A 6,000-nucleotide genomic window follows, 5' to 3' on the forward strand; every position below is an offset into this window, starting at 1 on the left:
AGCTCTCTTGTAACAGAGAAGAGAGAGAAAATGGCATTGTATCAAAGCCTGTAAAAAGAGAGTGCTGTTTTCCCCTCTCCTAATGACATTTACGCAGGTGCATTAATCCAGCACAAAGATAAAACAGCCTATGTAATTCAAACATTTGCATTTGTACTCTGCTTAAAGTGTGGTACACCGCAATTCTTATTTCTTACAGAAAATTGCAATATTTATTATAAATGATTTATCTGTACACATCATTATTTTATAAATTCATACGCCTTGTAATCTTTAATCGAAATAATTTCCCCTCCCTCTTGCATCTTCATCCTCTTCTCTTCTCTGATGACGTGTTTAATAGTATGAGGGCGGGACAACCTGTCACTCACGTGACATCAGCGAACCACAACCATCCAATCAATTTCCGATGGACAAAATCAATCCCGCAAAACATTTATCCTTGTTTCATTTAGATATACATCACAATAGTAAAGAAAAATCTATCGCAACTTCTGTTTCATGCCGACTTTAATATGACTTTCAAGACAAATGTAGAACAAAGGAGGATCACTGGGTTACATTTACAACCTATGCAGTTATTGACATTATTCAAATACTGTACACACACACACACACACACACACACACACACACACACACACACACACACGCCTTGCCATAACAATCTGGCCCTTGTCAAAATCGCTCAAGATCTTTATTCCTGGCTTTTTCTCCTGCATCCAACACATTGATTATGATTACTGATTGTTTGTTTACCATCTAATCTATGTGGCCTTGTTAGGAGACAATCAACGATATTCGCTTCACCTGTTACTCGTCAAAATGATGGCTCATCAGAAAAAGAAAAAGAAATTCTGTCATGAAACTCTAGATGGTGAAGGGTAAAAGGTCCTTAACTCAACCTGCTTGTAATCACATCGTTATCTATAGGGCACAGCTGATTGGTTCCTGCTGTATCAGTAGCCAATGAGCTTGCTGCTCAACCTTCAAATACATGGGTAGCATTTACTGTAGCAGTGCGCTTTCAGAAACACTCCACCTGTATAGATCTGCTACGGGTATTTCATGTATGCTATATTGATCAGCAGCAACATGTCTTACTTGCTCACAGCAGTGTGTCGTGTATGTAATGGCAGTAGCAAGTTCTGTACTTACTCTACAGCAGCAGCAGATCAGTTCCGCCAAGACCAAACATTTCAACATTGTCATACCCAATACCATGCCAAACACTCAGAGAGTCGTCATATATATGTATGTGTGTTATATATATATATAAAAACACGCATACAGTGATGTAATACTATGTTGTGACACCTAGCAAATGCTTGCAAATACACGGAGAGAGAAAGAGAGAGAGCTGAGGGTTGCTGAACTCATCTAGGCACCCACGCATTGTAACAGGATATGAAACTCAAGAGGAGAAATATAACTCTCATGTGAATGAGTCTGATGATTAATCTCTGCAGGGGTCAGTCACATATTTGACAGATTTGTATTGGTTATGGTTTTGAATTTTAATAACATCCTCAGATCTAAGAGGTGAATTATTGTGTCATCTGACCGTTATGTTCATTATGCTCAGGATCGTTAAGGTTTCTAATGAGGGCTGCCATGACAATGATGAAGAATACTTTTCTAAGAATACTTTTCCTAAAACAGTCCAGCCTTTGGCTGACTCCCACAGACCAACATTAAAATATGCACAAACACACACACACACAAATACAAAACACATTAACAAACACACAGAGAGAGTATAAAGGTCATAAACTGGAACAGAGACCAAAAAAATTATCTTTCAGAAATGAACCAAGTATCACCAGCATTCATTATAAATTGAATTCTAATTGTATGGATAAAAAAGGAAAAAAAAACTCCAATACACAACCCCCTTAAAACACAACACACTCTCATTACATGTGCACTTTACCACAGCAGACAGTGACGTATGTGTCTGAGGTCAAACAGTCATTCACCTTCTTATCTGTACTGTCTTACCTCCTCAGTCACTCACTGGGGTAATCAGACCTCTGATATTTTTGTACTTCCAGTACAAAGAATACAACATCTTGTACAATCCCTGCTAGAGAGAACACTTACACTTCATATGCGTGATGACGGTCACTTATAGCAACTTTGTATTATGTCATGACATACAAACCATCTAACCTATCTATCTTAAATATAGTGACTAAAACAGAGGTTGCATACTGGGCACGTACACACTGCTGCTAAATACAGTCATCACTCTTCTTCAGAGTGCTTAATCGCAATCAAACATTTTTCACACTACATTTAACCCAGGGTGGACATTTAAATAAAGACCAGGGTTAGTACAGGGTAAACACCACTTTTAACCCTGGGTTCCCAACAGGGTTAAACAAGGATGTGCTAGAATGTTACAGCGAGTTACTTAGCAAAAAACAAACAATCATAAACTTTGTACAGTCACAGACCTTTTCACATTTGCCCTGTAGGCTACTGTCCAATCAAAGTTATGGAAATACACTACACTATTTATTTAAAAATAAAATAAAAAAAAGGTACCTTATGCTCACCAAGGCTGCAAATTCAGCAGTAACTTTGAGGAATATTATTAAAATATTAAATTAATATTTAAATAATATATATTATTTATATGTGCATTTTATAATATATTTTAAAATGTAATTTATTCCTGTGATGGTAAAGCTGAATTTTCAGCATCATTACTCCAGTCTTCAGTGTCACATGATGCTTCAGAAATCATTCTAATATGCTGATTTGATGCTCAAGAAACATTTATTAATATCAATGTTAAAGCAGTTGTGCTGCTTAATATTTTCATGGAAACATGTATGTGATACATTTATTTTCAGAATTCTCTGATGAATAGAAAAGAACAGCATTTATTTGAAATAAAAATCGTAAAGTAAAAGTCACTTTTGATCAATATAATGCGTCCTTGCAGAATAAAGTATTAATTTCATTTAACAAAAAAAAAAGAACATAGGTTGTTATGTGCATCGTGATCAAAATTTGTAATTAATTGCAGCTTTTTGATGCAATATGTAAATGATCATTAAAGTATAACAAAATGTTATTATTTATGCCATTATATTTATGCAAAGTTGTATATCTAAATATTATGCATTATTATTATACTATGCAAACTGTCACGAGTTTGGGGAAATCCACACACACAGAACCCTAACTAACACTGTAGTCACATTGCAATGCGTATACGTGGCACAAACTCATGTTTAGTTCCACTGCGCAAGATGTAGAACATTTAGTTCATCCAGCTTTGTTATTTTTCGAGCGGTTGAACTCAGACGAGAAGCCCTCACATAAAACACTCCAGCCTGAGTGACAGCAGAGGTCAGGGAGAGCTGTGACATCACTCACAGTTTTAGGGGCCAGACTGACGTCATGGCCTTTCCCCCTCGCTTTTTTATCAGTTTATTTATCTCAAGGAGAGGATGAGAGAAAGATAGAGAGGCAGAGAGAAGAAGAGAGAGGTGTTTGTGATGAGAGAGGCTAGTCTTTATAAACACATCTTCTCTGCCTTTCTTGCTCAGTCCAAACACATCCACAGCACCACACCCAAGCACTTCATCTCCATGGAAATCAGCTGACCTCTTCCCCTCCATCCCCACCTGTGCCAGGCCTCAACTTCCTGCTAATGGGAATTTGGAAGAAATGCAGAGAAGCGGTGGCAGGGGCAAATATTTGCAGTGGCAGGTGAGTGTCTCCGTCTTGGAAAACAGCCTAATAAATATTTAATAATTATCAGTGTTAAAACACTTTCTTCTGTGCACTTAATATGGCTAGACAACTATAAGTAAGCAATTTATAGGCCGATATCCTGAAAAGTGTAAACATTGTGGTGCTATAAAAACATTGCTCTGTTTGTTTGAACATCCCAACAAGACCAACTACACTGGCTCAACCAATGGCGTGAGTTTGGGGCGGTACCATCTGTTCGGTCAACCAATGGCAGAAACCTGTTTGAAAACCAAATCATTATTTTGCCAATTGTATTTTGTAAAAAAAAAAAAAAAAAAAGAATTATGCATTTATTTTAAATTTTAACATTTTTTATATTTTGTAAGCATGTAAATATTTTTGGATTTAAATTAAGAAGCTGATTTTTATGCAAATGACTGAATTGAAACGAACACAGCATTTACCGTCTGACTTGTGAACTTGTGTGTGATTTAGCTGGTATGAATGGATGATGTAAACATATGAAAGTTCCCAGAACTGTGTTTACGGCTGAGACGGAGTCTGTTCTATCACACACACACACACACACACACACACACACACACACACACACACACACACACACACACACACACACACACACACACACACACACACACACACACACACACACACACAATGTCTGCTCTCTTTTTATGGCTTAGTGCTGAAACACCAGACACTCTAGTGTGCATAAATCTACTGACTTTAAATCACTTGTAGAAAATAAACCAGTGCATACAGCAGGTGTGTGTGTGTGTGTGTGTGTGTGTGTGTGTGTCTTTCTCTTTCTTTTTTTATCTCACTTTGTCCTGCACTGTCTTCCAGCTCAGATGGTTCTCTTTTCTACATTGTCAGATGTGATAAAGATGCAGATATCTGAGAAGTCTCGCTCTCTATGATTTTATGGGACAATTTTTCACAAAGCTGCATGGGAAGTTTTTCCATAAATTCCTTCTTATTTAAAAGCTATCAGGAAACATCACATTTTGGCTGACTTATAGTGTAGGCCTATATATTTGCACAAAATCAACGAATAAAATCTAGTAGGAAATTATCAAACTTTTTTTTTTTTTTTTTTACTTGTTTGCCTGTCAAAAAATAATTATTTTACATTTGCTTAAAAAACATTTTTTCAAAGGTTTTTTAATTCAGTTTGGGGTAAAGTATGGCCTAGAATTTATATATATATATATATATATATATATATATATATATATATATATATATATATATATATATTATATATATATATATATATATATATATATATATATAATATAATTATATATAATATATATATATATATATATAATAAATAAAATAAAATAAAATAAAATAAAAGACTAAAATAAAAACCAAAACATAAATAAAATTCTTCCCAAAAGTACAGTTACTGCACAATAAGTATCTGACTAGCCTCATGTTAACTTCACGTTACTGGTTGACCTTCACCCACTTGATCTGTCAAACTGCTCTACGCCTATTCCTGTTATGGTGGCCTAAGGAAGATCTGATTACTGTAAGTGGTTTTATGCACATTACTTCATTTATTTACCTGAAAGCCCTTGAGATAAAGCTGTAAAAACAAGGCCAAGAGCATTTTCATGTGTAAAGAAGAGAATATCTGAGATGGCTGCTCCCCAACGCGTATCATTACCCAGAATGCATTACTGTAGCTCAACAATCCCAGTGTTTGGTTCCTGTGTTTTCTGCCCAATGTAAACACAGAGTGGAGGTCATGCTCCACCCCTCCTTGTTTACAAATCACCCTCATTACCTCAGCAGCACATCCAACCGCACAAACAATGTTTAATATGACATGGCGTTTCAGCGTCTTAGTCTTCAAACTAGACAAAGGGTCGCCCAGATGCGTTTGATTTTACTTTTACAAGGGTTCTAAAGGGTTCCAGAACTCACATCCTCCTGCAAGCGTACGCCGTCCAATGCCCCTCATCTAACCCCAAACACTTTCCAACGGATCCGACCCTTTCTTAACCTCCGACCCGAGTTCTGAGCGATCGTGAACGTCCTCTTTACTAGCACAATATGCAAATGGTGCATGATGCTGGTATTAAGCCAGTGAGCCTTGTTTATGCTGTTTGGCAGAGGAGATAACAGCGATAGCACTTCCTTTTTCTGACCTCCAGCACAGTAAACAAGAATGATGGTTCTCGAATCGACTGGAGTAAAAGCCACGGCTGTTTTTTTTTTTTCCCCCATCCAAAAGATGAGCGGATAGGAGGACAG

This window comes from Squalius cephalus (assembly GCF_949319135.1).
Source record: "Squalius cephalus genome assembly, chromosome: 18".
Classification (NCBI taxonomy): Eukaryota; Metazoa; Chordata; class Actinopteri; order Cypriniformes; family Leuciscidae; genus Squalius; species Squalius cephalus.